Source organism: Sylvia atricapilla, chromosome 10 (assembly GCF_009819655.1).
Source record: "Sylvia atricapilla isolate bSylAtr1 chromosome 10, bSylAtr1.pri, whole genome shotgun sequence".
Classification (NCBI taxonomy): domain Eukaryota; kingdom Metazoa; phylum Chordata; class Aves; order Passeriformes; family Sylviidae; genus Sylvia; species Sylvia atricapilla.
Genome location: NC_089149.1, coordinates 7,494,280 through 7,512,204, shown reverse-complemented (window position 1 = coordinate 7,512,204; position 17,925 = coordinate 7,494,280). Strand labels below are relative to the sequence as shown.

The 17,925-nt window shown below is 38.5% G+C and overlaps 1 long non-coding RNA gene across 1 annotated transcript in view; it reads right to left on the bottom strand.

Annotated features, from left to right (window-relative positions):
• LOC136365384 (uncharacterized) overlaps positions 1 to 16,257 on the bottom strand; it is an 87,288-nt gene extending 71,031 nt beyond the window's left edge. Inside the window, exon 1 of the long non-coding RNA XR_010744363.1 lies at positions 15,478 to 16,257. This is a non-coding gene — a long non-coding RNA (uncharacterized lncRNA). The remainder of the gene's footprint in view (positions 1 to 15,477) is intronic.
• Positions 16,258 to 17,925: the final 1,668 nt, after the last annotated feature.

Below are 17,925 nucleotides of genomic sequence, written 5' to 3'. Positions count from 1 at the left end.
CACTTACTGTAGACATAAAATACACAATGCCAACATGCAGATAATAACCACTCATTTTTGTTTTGTGTTAGCAGTTTGGATACCCATAAGGAGCACATTCACTTCTCCAGGTGTCCTGAAACAGATGCTACGAGCACAAGGGCTGATCCTGTCCCCCTGAAGTGCACGTGGTCAGTACTGGGCTGATGTCTCTGGCCAAAACTTTGTGTTCAGAATAAGATTAATTTCTGCTTGTAAATATCTATTTCTATCTCCATTATTTATTTATCTCTTACCTGTTCCTACAAACCAATCAGGAAGATCAGATTTAAGAAATAATAGATTCTATGTAACTTCTTGTCTTGTTTAAAACTGAATTTTGAGAACTCGCATTAAGACTGGAAGCAAAAAAAAAGTGTTTTTTAGCCTTTCTCCTCTTCAGGATTAAAGTAAAAAACATATTTCTTAACACATTTAAGGCTTACTTAGGAAGATAATGAAGTATCAGCTAAGAAACAGCTAATTGGACACATCTCAACACAGAAAATTCCACCTGGTTTGCAAGACTCGATGCTTGAACATCGAGTGGGAACAACTAGGAAATAAGTTTCTCTAAAGCCGTGCTTCAAGGCTGGAGGAGTGGAGATTTTAAGCAGGATTCTAATGATTTTAAGCAGGAATGTGGTTGATCAATACTGTTGGCATTCAGTCTTTTCCTCAATCAGGTGACTCATTTTCAGGTCAGCCTTTGATATACAGGAAAAGTTCTAATATCCAAGATACTAAACAAAGTTATTTATGCTCTAATTTAATGAAAAGTAACAGAAAAGACTTTAAAATATTTCCTCTAGAAAAGGTTTTTAAAGTCCACTGACAGCCACAAGATTTTACTCACTACAACAATATGCATTTGTATTAATATTTCCACATTAAATGTGTACTAGAAAGGGCTGAAAGGACCAAGAGTAAAGCCCAGGATTATCCAACAGGCTGTGCTGCTCTCTCTGCCACACTCCTCCCTTGTCACATACGGAAAGTCATGGAATCTCACCTTGCCTGTGTGTTATGGCCATGATTATGATGATGGTTATGATTTACCACTCCAGCTGAGCCCATTAATTCCCTGTGGTCACAGCCTGTTCTACAAAGTAGAACCAATAGTGAATTGAAGGAAGAGCCAGAAGAAACAAGCATGTTCCTACAAGTCAGTACACTCTTTACAAGTTCCTTGATGGCTACATGAAGTTACTGCAAGGATACAGAATTAACTAAAAAGCATTACAGTGGCTGGTGCAGAGGCTGAAATGCATTCACATGACATGAGATAAGGACGGCAGGCAGAGTATTTTCAAGATGTGCTAGAGGGTACTCAGAGGAAAGAAGAGCAAGAACAACTATGAAAGGAAATAGCTAACAGTGAATTTTTCAATTCAGTGTATGTGACAGGAGTAGAGTCAAAGGCAGCAAACGTGTACAGAAGTAAAGGATGGAAATAAATTTATAAAACATGCAAGAACTGCAGAAGTGATAAAGGAGGAAATTTTCAGACAGAAAACCCTTCCTTTTTCTTACTACTGCTCTTATCATTTTAGACTTATGTTCCATTGCCCTGTGAAAAAAGAAAAAGGTGTTGCTGTCCTGTCCACAGTTCTCTGTGGAGTAACCACCACAAACTCTGTTATTTTGTTTTGATGGCATTGTCACTGTCAATTCATGCTATCAAAGAGCCTGTGATGAACAGCCTGAATTCCAACGTGTCCAAGTTACCCTTGTCCTGATAACACAAAGGATGACACAGAAGCATCTCTCTCATTTCCTTAAAATCTTATTGAATATTAGAAGGTCTGTGTAAATGGAGGTGACAGAAGCCTTCAGATGTGCCCAAACTGAAAATATTGTTATCATGGGGGGCAGCTGAGTGACTGATTCATCATAGTGTGCACTTCATAGTGGCAAAAGTTATTTCAATAACTTTTACATTTACTATTACATATGACAGGACTCAGTCTGATGAGTTCATTAGTTATAAAATGAAGTGCTAAGGGAAACTTTTTTTTCATTTCACTGCACTTTTAAGCTGTCTAAATGTATCACTCTACTCCTATTAAATTCACAAGAATCTGTTTACATTGTTTCTACTGGAAAGATCCAAGTATCCGGGTCTCTCATTCACACAGTCTTAAAGGTAACTGCCAATAACTAAAATAAATCAAAATGTATACTTAAAAAGTTCTCAAAACCAGTAACTTTACATTCCAAAAATAAGTGATAAATTTGGCAAGCCCACATCATGTAATTCACACAAAATCAAGCAGTGAATGCCTGTTTTAAGCACAAATCTAAAAGCTATTTTAACTACAGAGCAGCCCAAGCACTTGCATAAATAATTACTTATTTATTTCCTACCAGAAATAATAATGATCTGATCAAGATATCAGCAGTTTCAATCAGCCAGTTATTTCCTAACTAATTTTGGGAAGGGAGTGAATGAGCAGGATTGAATAATGAATACCCCAGTTGTGCAGTGAGCTGTGTGGCATGCAGGGAGCCGTGAGGAAGCTCTGTGTGTGTGTGTGTTCCAGGAGGAAGCAGAGGAAGGAAGATATTTTGGCAGAGCACAGTGATGGAGCCCAGACCTTCTCCCAGTGACTAGGCTCAGCTGGGGACCGTGTGCTGTTGGGTTTTGTATTCTTTCCTTTCTCTTCTTACTGTGTTCTCTCAGGTGAGAAATAACCGTGGATTGGAGAATAATTCCTATGGTGGTAGTTGGAGATTTTCACCCACGATTGCTCCTGACATGGAATAGGACTTCCAGAGAATTTAGTAACTATCCCTCTTCAGGATTTTAAATCTAGAACTACAGATCAATTTTCGTTAAAACCATTAATGACTGGGCAAGGCCAAGCTTTCTGCACTCCAGTGGTTCCAACACCTATTTTTTTCCTGTTTAAATTTAATTGGATCTATATTTTATAAACCGGGTCAAAGGTGCCCTCTAAATCCATGTTTTCTCTATTTGCTTGAAAAGCTCATATAATGTTCCTCATATAATATAATCTTAGCATCATTTCCCTCCAAATCTAGATTATCACACCAGGCTTGCATGACACTTCCAAAGAATTTCTAATTCTAATGATCTCTGATCAAGTTGTTGAATTATGAGAAAACAAAACCCCAAAGATTTTCTCCTCAACAATAGAATAACCCTTTTAAAAGCAACACACTAGTATCAACACTGAATTCAGTGAGAGAGAATGGTGTCTTGTTGTGCTTCAGCCTCAAGAAAAATAAGACCAGGTTTTGAATACTATCCTTAAAATGTGCATTGATGTCATTAATGTAAACATCTGACATTGATCAATGATCCACAGCTACCTTCCCTTTTTTATTTATATGTCTGTAGCTTCTGTGTGACTTCATCTCTCATGTAAGGTTCATAACCTGCAGAGCGTTTAGCAAAAATTAATGGGGTTTCTTCCCAGCTACATATCTCATTACCTTTATCAATACAAGGAAACCATCTGAAGTCAAAATCAGCAAGCCCCCCCTTAATTGCATAGATATGCATGGGTAATTTCTTTTTGTTCAACTATTCTCAAACATCCCAAGAAACTATTCTGGGGAAGTTGGCAAGTCAATACATTTATACAGAAACATGATGTGTGCACTCCTTAAAGATAACCACTAAAATTTATTCCTTGTGATCAAAAGGTAGAATCCAAACCAATATTTGGGTGGCCACAAGAAGGTCCTTCAGCTCGTGAAGACTTTGCCAGTTAGATCTTCAAGTCTTCATTTTGGAATCAATTCTTTTTCTTTGGTGGAACTAAATGCATATGCTCCAGAGGGTTTGCCCAACTTCTGAAGGACATGTGCCTATAATAGGCCTTTCTCATCTCTGTCTTGTTAACAAGTATATAAATAAGAGAAGGCTTCAGTAATTGGCTCAGAGTTACTAATGAATTAATTAACTTCAGTCTATTTTACCTAACCTTTAATAATAAGAATCTTTTTTGGTCTAGCAATAGGTCTGACAGGCTGAAAAAACAGACATGCAGCAAAGCTCTTGAAAATTAATGAGAAACGAGGAAAGAATCAATGTACATTCTGCTTGCAGAGAACTGACACAAAAAAGACACAATAAACCATGAACAAACACAGTCAGTTTAAAAAATAGGTTAGAAAAAGTGGGCAAATTCAATTATAGAAGTAATTAGAAGATATAGGGCAAGGCTGCCTTTTGGGACTGTGCCAGAAAACATGAATTAATAAGAGTGAATAGAAAGCGCCCATGTAGTAATTAAGAGGCAATCACCTATGGCAATGAATACCTGAAAACAGGCTGCAAACTATTAATTCAGTGATCAAAAATATTTTTAGATGATTAATATGGCAAATTTGTTTTAAAAGACTAATTTCTGGAAAGATATCAAGACAATAGCACATTATTTGTTCCTCTGGCATTTATATAGCTAATTAAATTTTATAATTTGCAACAACATTAAGCATTATCTGAAAACAGTAAAAGCAATATTTCCTCCAATAATTCTTTATTATAGTGTCTTCGAAATCTGTGAGTTAAGACTAACTTAACTTTTTTTAAAGAGAATTCAAGTGTTCAGAGCTGATTGCTTCATTTATTTGAATGATTTTTGTTGTTGTTTATTAAAAAGACACCATGCATGAATTTTACATAATAATGTTCAGCTACCTTAAAACAGGTACTGAAACAATCTGATTATAATTCTAAGAACCATAAACAAAATTCTTTGGTACTCAAATAAGCCATCACAGATGTTAATGCATCAGGGACAACAGGCAGGGACACCTCCCACTAGACCAGGTTGCTCAAGGCTTTTCCAATCCATCTTTAAACACTTGCCAGGGTTGGGGCATCCTCAACCTCCCTAAACAACCTGTTCCAATGTCTCACTACTCTCCCAATAAAAAAAGTTTCTTCCTAACATGTAACCAAAATTTCCCCTCTTTCACTTTGTATCCATTACTCCTTGTCCTATCACCATAGGTCCTGATGAAGAGCCCCTCTCTGGCTTCCCTGCAGCCCCTTCAGGTCCTGGAAGGTGCTGTGATGTCTCCACACAACCTCCTCTTCTCCAGAATGAGCAGCCCCAACTTTCTTAGCCTGTCTTGAACCCACCCTGCCATGGTGACCATTATTGCCATCTGTCTTTCAACCTTTTCTGGCTTCACTCTGTTCTTTCTCAGCTGAGGAGGCTGGTACTGCACAGAATATTCAGGCTGTAGGTGTACTATGGATTTATATAGTGTCGTAATGATGGCTTTTATTTTGTTCTCTATTCTTAAAATTTTGGTTCGACTGTTCTTGACGTGACAGTTTTGTAGAACTATCCATTTACTTCAAGATCTCATTTCTGAGAAGTGATGGTTAGTTCTCAACCCATCACTTTATATGTAAAGATTGAGTTATTTTTCCTGTGTGCATTTCTCTGCACTGAACGTCTTTTTTCCCCCATTATCGCCAGCTTTACAAGATCTTTCTCAATACACCATATCTGGCTCTTCTCTTAACTTTTCTGAGTAACTTGGTACCATAGGCAGATTTTTTTTCTCCTCACTATTCACTTTTATATTTTCAGACCACTTATGAATATGTTGAATAGCACAGATCTCCACAGGGTTTGCAGTGATGACCTACCTCTACTGTGAGCACTGACCATTTATTTCTGTACTCTGCTTTCTATGCCAACTAGTTATTTATTGATGTGAGCATCTTCGTTTTTGTTCCAGAATATTTTATTTTCTTAAAGGCTTTTGGGAATGAACCTTGTTAAACCCCTTTTGAACACCCAAGTAGGTGATCTCAGCTGGATCTTCTGTGTTCTCCTACTAGTAGATACCTTCAGAGAATTTGAATATACAATTAGGCCAGGACTTATCTTTTAAAACTTACACAGAAAACTTCACAATATGCCATAATTATTCAGATTACACTACTTCTATTATTTGTTATAATTTCTACTCATTTCCCCAGCACAGATGTCAGGTTTACTGGGATGCAGCTTCCTGGATCTGCCTGAGTGCAGATTTTAAAATCTGTTGCTGTATTAGTCAGATTTCAGTCCTCTGGCTCAAAATTATTTGAGCTAGAAAGCTGTACACCACAATCACCTGTTTCTCTCCAACATTTCTTTAGAATTTCCAAGTGAATGTCTTTACTCCTGATGAGTTTTTATAGCTTGTTTTGTTCATTTACTCTCTACTATTTATGGACGCTTCAATTTGATGCAAATCCTAAAATGTAGTCAATAAATTAGGATTCTGGGATGGGATTCTCACCAGCCACCCCCGTGGTAAGCACAGGTGCAAAAAAATCACAGCTTTTCTGCTGTGGCTTTATATGTTTTGAATGTTCCTTTCATGCCTCGAGCATCTCAGAGATTTTCTGCCAGTAATCACGCTCCCGAAGTGTTTGAAGAAAAAGGATATTATTACTTTTTATTCCTCGTTTAAGTTGATTTTCAATTTCTTTTGAGGACTGTTTGTTAAATTCCTTGTTATCTAGATTGGCTCAAGGCTCTGGCTCATGCAGCCCTAAAAGCAACACACCACAGGAGGTGCAACTTCATGGTAGGCTTGAACTTCCCCAGGTCTGAGTTACCATCCAGCAGAAGGCACCTTTTGTTGTCACATGCTGCCACCAGTACTCAGTTATATTGTGAGCCCATGGGGCTGGAAATGGGCCCTTGTAAGAAACTTCTCAACCTTCTCTAACCGCACAGTCCCACAACACTTGTGCTGTCACAGGGAGAAGGGAGGACAGAGAGAAAGCTCGTAGTGTAACTGGTGTTTTAACGGCATACAATATTTAGATTAACTTGATTTTGAAGCTCTATCTACGGAGCAAACCTGGGCCACAGACCAGAAATGAGTGGGTGGGTGGGAGTGGTGAGGTGGGGACACTGAAGACCGCTGCCAAATCCATCTTCTCATCAAACCACAAGCTGAGTGTAATGCAGAATTCTGACACTCAGGGGCTTAAGATAATCAATTACAATAATCAAAGTTAAGCCTTTTCTAAAGGGGTATTTAGGAAAATTTGCAGGGTGTATTTTCCCTGCCCAGTGAAGCTATGTCTTGATTTTCAGATTTACGAGTTAATTTATCGGAAGAGTAGGAGGGGAGTAAAACCAGGGACTGGGGAACGTTCAACACCATTACTGAAATACAGAAAGCTTGGGGGGTACTTAATCCCCTTCCTGCATTTCTGTCATCAGCTAAACATTGTTCCCCATTGTGCACACAAGGAGAAGTGCAAAGCTGACCCAGCAGATTGAGATGAAAAGATTAGAAGCAGAAATTAAAGTCTCCTGGAGACATTGTTCGGCTATTATACACTGATAAATTTTTCATGGATTTCCCTACATGTTAAAAAATCGTATTAATCTGAACTCGGGTGCTTTAAAAACATTCCTCTGATTGTCAGTATTTCCCTCTGATTGCCTCGTAGGAGCACTCTGGTAGACAGACCCACTCGTAGTTTAGCTGAAGAGGAAGATTTGCTCAAAAAGAAGATGGAGATTTCAGCATTCAAACTATTTGCCCAGACTACTTCTGCTCCAGTTTCTGACCTGTCCTTCATGTAGATATAAAAAGAATGTGTGAGGTCAGGGCATAAATGCCTGGTGGCATGAGAACAGAAAATGACTGTCCTGGGTGAGACCAAGCCTCCCTCTGGCCAGGCACCGTCTCAATCAGCAGCCAGAACAAGTGCCTAGAGAAGGACAGAAGAAGAAAGCAATAACATTCCCCCCGAAGATTCTTCCAGCTTCCACCAATCTGAGTCTCAGAGACTACTCCAGGCAGAGGAGGTTCATGTGTATTTTTAACCTCTTTGGATTTCCCTTTTGGGAACTTGTTCAAGCTTCCCTTGAACCCATAGAAACGTTCAACTCTGACAGTACCCTGTGGCTACTTAATTATGTTTAAAGATGTGCTTTTGCTTCTCTTCCAGCTGCCACATCTGTCATCTTGCCTTCATTTCTTGTCCTGGCAAAGACTGTGCACAAACCACGTGAGGGAACCTCTTTGTGTATGGTGCTTTAGTCTAGATACCTTCATCATCTCTCCCAACAGTCTCCTTTTCTAGGCATACAAAGAGTCTACTTTGCTTAGTTTCTTTTTAATGGAAATCTCTCTGTTCCTGTGATCATCCTTGTTGCCCTTTTGTGAAGCTTTTGAAAAGGTAGGGGCAGGCAATATGCAAGATGTGGGTGTGCCATGTATTTATATGCTGGCATAAATATTCTGTACTTATCTTCTATCCCCTTCCTATTTATTCCTAATATTCAATGAACACCACTAACCACTAAGCTGATTCTTTCATGGCGCTGTCTTTTATCATCCCAAGATTTCATTCCTTGGTGGTAAGACAGCTGAAATCCATAATTTTATCTGCTAAGTTTTGATTATTCCCAGATGCATCACTTTAACACCTATCTAAGCTGAATTTCATGGAATAGTTACGGAGTTCTCATTGAGTTTCATAAGATCCTTCAGCCAGTTCTGCTAAGTGTCCTCAACTTTATTGTCCTGAAAATCTGGCATCATCAACAGACTACTACCTAACCAGTCATCCTCTTTTCTCCTCCCTCATGAATCAAAGAAGGAAATTTCCTCAGCTCTAGGCATAACCTCCTCTTTCAAAACGAGTTCCCAATATTTCTTTCTCCACAGTGCTGCCTCCTTCATTTCATCTTGACAACTCCTCACTAGAGAGACAATATCCAGTTGTGAATCTCCAAATACAACACCCAAGTATTTTGGGCTCTGATCGATGTAATGCACCAGACAAAAAGGTCTCACATCACCTCACTTAGAAGGATGCCAGTCAGAACTCTGCAGTTTTCTTGGCATTGCACACACAGTGCAGTGCTTAGAAACCAATTCTCTTCTCAGTTCAACATCTGAGGTCAGTGACAAACACAGCTTTGAAAGAAGGGTACATTTGAATCCACTCTTCTTGTCAGATGAATAACAACAGTTAAGTGATGCATCTCTAACAAAACCCCCTAATAAAGGTTTTAAAGCATGGTGATCATGGGAATTAGCTTGAGAGAACATGCAAAGTACAATCCAACTTAATCTAATTAGAGTTTTAACACACAGAATTTAACACCTCTCCTTGCATTTACAGTTGATAAATTAAATATTCTTCCAAAGAAAGAAAAAGGAAATTTTGAAGTGCTTTGCTAAGTTTGGAGCTGAAAACTTTCACTTCCAGCACAGTGTTTCCAAATTTTTAAAAACAACTTATTGAACATTTTTAGGAAAAAAAAATTAGATATCACTGTTTGAAAATGGAATTTTAATAATGAGATATAATAGCATATTTGAGGCTGTTCTTCCATTAAAAAAGTATGAAAGACAAATTGAAAACATGAAACGTGCTGTTTTGCTGAAGTACCTGTGTCTACCTTTGTGGTAACTGGCAGAATGGATCAGGAATGAATTCTCTCTTTAGTCCTCATCAGCATATTTGCTTTTACAGATACACAGAACCTTACAGAAACCTGGGGTTACTTTATCTTTCCTCCAGTCAGTGCCAACATAACACAAACCAGCAACACCTTTTATGTTTCTCCTTGATTCAGGAACTCTCAAGAGGAAATTTCTAATGAGTAAGGGATGATTAACAGCATTATACTGAGGAAGGTGAAGAACCCCACAATTTGGAAAGAGAAAATCTGTAGGACTAAACTGAGAAGATAACTACAGAAAGAAACAGAAAGAAATAATACAGAAAATTTTAAGAACTACTCTAGAAAGGGGTGAAATGGGAAGGAGCAAGAGGCCACCTCTACCATCCACATCCCTATGAAAATGCAAATAACTCATCATAGACAAAGAAAAGGTCTGCCAGGGACTCTGGGTGGTTATGCTGTCTACTATTTCTCAGCCTGTGATCAGTGGATTGGCTGAGGGTCTGTGCCATATCTGAGATGCCAGAAGAGGACTTACAAAAAATTGCAAATCTTGCATATTTTGTTGTAATTTATATTATTTGTAGTAGTCATCTGCTCACAGCTGACTTTTTCAAAAGTGAAATACTATATATTGCAGGTATGAGGTACCCCTTCATCCTGAGCCTCATTTGTCACTGCCATCACCACCTTCTGCTGACTAGCAAGCCTGTAGCTTGGTTTTCCTACTGCTTTGAATGCTCATTCAGTGCAGTTTCATGCAACTTTCTGGTCATATCTCATTTCTGTGTCTTGATTACTTCAATTCTGTCTCTGTAGGCTCATCATAGTCCCTTAGGCTTGTCATTAAAAATCTGATTCCTTTCTGAGTCTTTGGCTAAGGCTCATGTGCTAACAAAAGATGTCTCAGTACACAGCCTGTCATCCCCTGCAATGGCACAGTTTCTCCTTGTGCCTTTGGGATCTGTTCTTTGAGAAACTGCTATCACCACGTCTTTACCAGTAATTTTTCCCTTTTCCTTTATATGAAATGCCAATTGCTTAGATTTGTATAAAGTCCCATGAAATACACTGATCCAATCTCTTATTTCTTAATGCTTGTCACATCCCACTAACAGCCAATGCTCACTCATTCCACAGCCTACCATAAGACCCAGGACAGAAGGCTCTCAATGGCATAAAGGAATTAGGTATTTTATTCCTATTGAATTTCATCTAAGTGAAAATTGAATTGAAAATCAATGGGAACGGGGAGCATAAAACCCTGTAATATGTCTAAAAATCTCTCACAGTGAGCTTTTTCAGCTGCTTTTCCCACCCTGAGGAAGAGGGTGAGTAGAAATGCTGAGGAGGACGTGTCATGCAAAGGAAACATTTCCAGGAGCAGGCAAGCTGGTAGATCATGGCTCAGGCAACGGGCTTGACCTCATTTCTCTTCTGTACTACAAAACTTCTGTAATTTTCTATTAGTGCCCTTAGTCCAACACATTTCTCAGATCAGCAGACCCAGCAGTCTGTTCCCAAGATACCTTTAACCATCGAGCAAGGACAGAAGCAATATGTCCAAAAAAACAGAGAAAAAATAGAGAAAAAATAGAGATCAGGAAGCCCTCAGCATGTCAGAGCAGAGACTGGCCCCTGAGTGCAGTGCAAAAGCTGGCAGAGTCAAACTGCACCACAGCCACACACTCCTGACCTTTGTGATGATGATGGGTTGGCCTTTTTTATTTGTTTGGGTTTGGTTTTATGTTTTTCTCCTCAAGACACAGATCTCACTACCTCAGGAAACAGATGTCAAGAACAGATCTTACTTAATACCCATATATGAACTATGGTAGTTACATGTTATTCCCAGGGCTTTATTTATGGCACAGAGTTACCTTCCACCTGAGATCTACCAACATGCAGCTTGATTTTCTAGAAGAGCAGTAAAATCAACAACTGAGCCAAACTTCTTCAGCAGAGTGACAGAACAGCTACCAACAGGGCTCAGGGGCTGGAGTGTTGTGTGGGTGAAGAATTAAGTTCTGATCATCGTCCTACTGAAATCACAGAACTGTGACACACATGTAGAAAGAATGGACCCTGCAGTGGAGTGTTTGTCCAAAATTCATTTTGTGGAGACAGCTGTTATTGAGGTGAAGGGCAATCTTAAGAGGCCATGAAATCCAGAATGCAGTTATGAGAGTCGCCACTAAAAAAAGCTGTTGCAATGCGTTGGCAGGGGAGATCTTCAGTAAACTCCAAACACACTGGCAAAGCAGCAATAAACTCCTAGCACACTGCCAAACCACACCTAGAGGTAATGTCACTCAGCCCTTCTCCGCCTCAGTTTTTTCATATGAAAAATGGCACATTGAAACTTCAATTATAGGTAAATACTTAATAGGCATAGCAGTGCTTAGAAAGCACATTTGTAGGGAGAGAGGAGAACCCTTGCATAGAACTAAAATTATCCTTGGTAGAAAAGTGCTGATAGCTACGGACAGATCTTTATCTCTTTACAAATCACTTCACAATTAAACTTTCTGACACTGATGCACTGTCAAAGCTCACAGCTCGACCATGGTTGTGTGAGTACTTAAACTGAAGGCCATAATATGGTAACTGAAGAGTTACAAATTAAGATGGGGTAGTCCCTGTTCAATTTCAAATTTTCTTGGTCACTAAAGACAACAGGAAATAAAACAATGAAAAAATTAACTGAAGTGGATTTAGGGTCTAGGTGTCTACTGTTCAGAGAAATTTCTGGGAATCTCTTAAACCACAAGTGGCAAAAAATTCAAAATGCTCTTGTGCCTTTTTGTACCAATTCTTCAGACCAAGCCAAAATCAGTCATAGTTTTCTTTTCCCCTGCACTTGTATGTAAGTTACTATTTTGTTTGTTCCGCTGGTAAACAAATGAAATTGGCAGATATTGGTACCGAGATAATTATTCTACACATTTCCTGTCTAAAGCATCTTCAGTGCATCTTTGGGGATGATGCTCCTGGGTAATCAAATTAGACTGTGACCTACACTTTGCTATCATCTTCCTGGTGCAATAAACCACACAATCACATCATTTCCAATATATGCTATCAAAAGATCTACAAGAGAAGCCACTAATTTGTTGTTCAGTGTAGGCTTCCTGTGCAAATGACCTATTATGGAATTCAACACACTGCTGACATCTTTAAAGAAAGCTCTTTCTCTTTCCAGCCAAAGAAAGCTGCTGAGTGACAGCCATCAGTCAGCTGGGAAAGATGAGTGATAAATACAAAAACATGAGGTACCTGATAGAAGTGGGCAATGTGTTAATCTCGTCATCACATTTACAGTCCCCACTCCTGCATTTCTGGCCATTAATACAGCCAGGGAGTATTTAACTGCTGAATGGAATATTCTGCCATCATGTGCCTAAAGCCACCTTCAGGGATTCCCACAGCACCACGGTGCAGAGGCTGACGGAACGAAGGAAAAACGACAACAGAAACTCAGAACCCGTGTTTGTAACATTTCACAAGCGCACACAAAGATTAGGTCACACGTTTACTTTTTTTCCAGCTACAAAAGACAACATCCCAAACACACAGTTATCCAAGCATAAACCAGAAACTGCTGACTCGTAGGAAAACAAAAACTCTCACAAACAAAACACTATGGTTATGGTTGAATGCTCGATGTTCCTATTACTTTGTCAACTGCTTGCAGTGCTATCTAATTATACTGCATTTTGGTTTTGAACAAGGTTTGAATGAGTCCTGTCTTCATATACTCTACTCAGCAAAGATACCAGATTTCCTGGAAATAATAGTCTATAATTTTTATTTGGCATAACGGGCTCTTCTAAACTTCAACCCAACTTATATAATTTTTGCTTGCTCTTAGGATAGCGGAAAATATCAACTACAGGCTCATTGCTAGCCTTTGAAAGTGCCTGACATCTGTGTGTTATTTTTGAATTAAAATTTTTGTTTTATTATTAATTCTTACAATACCAGATATTTTTAAAGTTTGCACAGATGTAAACATTCATTAAATCTTAGTAATATCAAAAGAGATTATTTTTATGATGACTGTATTACGGAGCTTAGCAAATTCCATTTTACTGTAACATAAACAGAATTTATGTAGCAATTTAGTTTGGAAAATGCTAGGTAGATATAAACAAAGGTCAAAAGTCATAGTGGATAATAGCTGATGGTTTTGATAATGCTAATTATATATTACTAAAGAATAAAGGTAGAAAGGGAAATATGAGCATTAAAAGAAAGATAAACATCCCAGTGCTGAATTTAAAATGAAAAAAAAGAAAAAAAAAACCCTTTAAATGTCTTTGTAGCTCACTGTCATACACCGAAGACATAATGAAGCCTGAATTAAAAATGTCAGTTTCTGTGAATGTTGATAACTTGGTTCTTTGTTGTACAAGTCAAAATGTGTCTGTTTGATGGGTTAAAATGACAGTCTGCAAATGGGAGAAGCTAGAGCTAAAAAAAGAAGACCCCCCCACTTCCCAAAAGACTTATAAAAAGTAGGCCCGTAATGCAGTACTTTAAGGAGAAAACCTGTAGGGTAGAAGAGCCAGTATCTTTAGAAAGTAACCAAGCAGCACTAAAAGGCAATGTCCATGGCCAATCAAAACTATTTCTCTAGCTGCTGGGGCTCTTGCATCTCTGTCTTCACACTAGACTGGAAACCCTTTGTACTAATTGCCAGACTGTACCAGATTTTCTGGTTCAGTTCCATCCCATAATTGACCGACAATGATGGGCAAGGAAGGGGAAAAATTCAGGCTCACCACTGCAAGCAGAGGGTCAGAAATGGTTTCATAGGGAGCACATCACTGCTTGGCACTAAATGCAGGGTTAAGCAAGCATCATCTGTACTTTCTTCTAATTCCCAGGTTAAAAGGGGGATGGGAAAAACATTCACACTGCAGCAGGGCAAAGAGAGTCTTTTAAAAGCTGGCATAGCTTCTGCAAAAATCTTCCACACAGACAAGAAAATGCCTGGAGGATTTTTGTAAGTTGGTCTCTAACCGCAATATCAGTGCATTACTTATATTAAAATAAATAAAGCAGTTCAAAAATTCCATTTCTCCATAGAAAAAACATCTTCCCCCATTTACAGTAAAAGTATTTGTCCATAAAGTTGTTTCTCCAAGAAAAAAAAAAAATTCACAAATCTATGTGCTGAAAACATCCACATATTAATACATATATAGAAAATAATTTGCATTTTAAAAGGTAGGAATATTTTAACATAAAATGCATATATTTAACATTTAACAGACACTTTTAAGTTCACAAATAAATATTTACTGTGCATAAAATATAGTTCACCACAGCCTATATATCTGTAAATTCTTACTGTTGTAGTATCTTTTGCTTACTGTTGAACTGCTTTAATAAATCTAGGAAAAACTTATTTGAAGAGGAAAACCCACAAATTCTTTCAGAAATTTGACTAATGACAGAATCTTTCTGACCATGAATCTTATTTACCCTCAATTGTTCTCCGCCCACTTTATTTCAAGCAAACAGCACCCCCAATAGCATTTCCACAAAACATTAAGACAGTTCTGAGACCAAAGTAAAAAAGAACGAGAAAGGAAAGAAAGAAAGAAAAAAACCGAAAAAAAAGTGCTTATGGCAAAGCAGTTCCAAAGCACAGGATTCCCTGTGCTCCCCATGCCCTGGAAATATCCTACCCACAGGTCAAACGCTTTCCCCTGTGCTATTCCCCTGCCTTTGAAGGAGAGTTATTTGCAGAGTACCTGCTCTCACACACCTCATTGTGCAGATACCACACTTCTCACTTTCAGCAGTTAGTTACAATTCCGTTTCTATTAGAGGAAATTCCATTCAGCTCCATCCCCCCTCTAACCCCCACCACCTCTCACTCCAAGAATGGTTATTTTTCCTGTTAAGCTGAAAGCTGCTCCCCTCTCCACCAGCTCCAAATGAGTGATAAGCTGCAAAGTTTCAGAACTAGGCCAATAAAGTTAGCACCTTAAAGCACAGACAGCAGAGGACTTCGGCAAAATCTTACCTTTCAAACCCTGAACAGAGCTGTCTTTTATGAGGCCTATGCAGCTGACAAGTCCTGGGACTTTCTCAAGCACAGGACCCATACAGGTGAAATTCTAATAGGTGGTAAACACCTGAGAACTGGACAAGAAGACTACAAGAAAAAAGAAATCAAATGAGTAAAATGTCTTCCCAGAGCCACAGTCAGCTCTTGTGCATGGGGAGTTACGAATGCACTGGCTATAGACTTTTGTCCAAAGCTGTAGGGTTTTTTTTTTTTTTTTTTTTTTTTTTAGTGAAGCTAGATTAGTTCATACAAAACTCAACAATACAGCACTGAAACCCATTGTTGATATTCAACATTTTTCACATAGCGGAACAGAATAGACAATACGGTATCTAGGAAACCATGGGCTGGATTACAAACTGATGATATCTCATCCTTCTGGAGGGCCTGTAAACCTTTTTATTACCTACCACAGAAGGGGGGAAGAAAATCCGAAACAAAACACCACAGCATAAACCACCCCGTATTGATAATGTTTGAACTCTTTTCATAAATAAATGAATTTAATCTTTTTCCTAGTTCTGTCCTAAGCTCACCCCCCCTGCAATACGCATACATAATGAAACACTTGCCTTTCACACTGCTTAAATAACTGTTAAATGCACAGCGTTCATGCCAGTCTGTGCCATCAGGCTCATTTTAAAAACAACTTCCATGGTATATATGTAAAAACGGCCCTATACCTGGCCTTATAGTATTTCTTACACTTTGCAACTTACATGTAATAATGCCTCTCTTATTCTGTAAAAACACAAATCATATTTTCCTTCACACATGAACTTGTAACTGCAGTTCCTACTAGGCATATAAGAATATTTGAAATAATTCAGCTGCCTGCTAATTTTTTTACAAAAAATCCTTCCATTTTCCAACCTCCATCTGAACAGTCTCTATTTGCACATCACATCTTTCACCAAGCTCAGTTCAGAGATCCCTCGGTGTAAACTCCGTTTTGACTATTTTTGCAGCACTTATACTGCGCAGGAAAGAAAATAAATACAGTATTTATAGGAGATCCTTTTACCCCTGCACCGACTATTTTTATGTTTCAACCTCACTCCTTTTCCTCAGACTCCAGTTCCCGTATTTTCCTTAAAACCCCAAATAGTCTAGGTAGCCACAGAAGTGATTGTTCCTACCAGTTTCTTTTCATCACTTCTGCAATTGACCAATTGACAACTGATTGATGGTTATCTTTTCACTTCCACAATGAAAGAAATTACCATCACTATAGCTATGTACAGTAAATGCCTCCAGAGTAAATTACATGATTCTAAAATTCTCCTTAGCTCACTTAGTAAAACATCAACACAAAAAAGTTTCTTTTTTGCCTCTCTTCCTGTACTGCAGATTTGGCCTTTCCTGTCAGCTTCAGAAAAGAACTTGACAGCTTCTTTAAAAAGAGGAGTATAAAAGAACTTGAATAAGGGATGGCACAGGGCTGGGCTAAGGCTTCCATTCTCTGCAAGTGGCTATTCTTTGCACTGAAAAAAAAATTAGGCATGTGAGCACAGATAAGCCACATAAGAATACCCCAAAGAATATTCCCAGTGACCTTGAGATTTTTCTGCAATTCCGTATCCATTCTCTGCTGGAACAGCTTCATGAATTCTGAACTTCAGAATGACTAACTCATTTCCAGAATGCGCAATTTATTCCTTGTAGGGAGAAAAAACACTCCCACAAAATTAAGAGGGGAAAGTATTTGCCACTACAAAATAAAATAAATTTGTCCTTGGATTTTTGCAATAGTTCAGATATATTGGTAAGAATTTGACTCTATTCCCATCGACGGTTTTAGTGATGTTGAGATGGAAGGGAGATGCAATTCTATCCAAAACCAAACACCCCTCTTCATTTTGTCAGAATTTTTAGCTCCTGCATGGAAATATAGTGAAAACTTTTGATTGCTGTACAACTAAGGGTGGTTTTCAGAGCATTAAATATACCACCGAGAAAGACTGAGAATTATTTATTGGGTTTTGTTCCTTCTTGGAGAGCACTCTATAACTGAAACTAAAATAGACTCATTATAGCTCATTATTTAAATAAACACTAAAGGAGAAATGTAGCTCTGCCTTGGTGTGGCCAAAGGATTTTGCAATAATATAAAAGCCCGTGTACTTTGCAATGAAAGATACAACTGCTCATAGCTCCTCTCCAGTTCAAGCTACAGACTTTAAAAGCTTCTGTTGCCTTCTGCAGGCTGATCATTTCTGAGTTTTTCACACTTCAGGCCACCACTATCACTAGCTTTTAACCACAGGCTTTCCCGTGTTTTGGTTATCAGCAAACATCAGGACTGTGTAGTCTTCAAGTCCACTAATTTATCCAGGAAAGGAATTTTCTTGGAATTTATGTTATGCCACCTTGGAGGCATTCTTCCTGAAAAGTGGGGCTGTG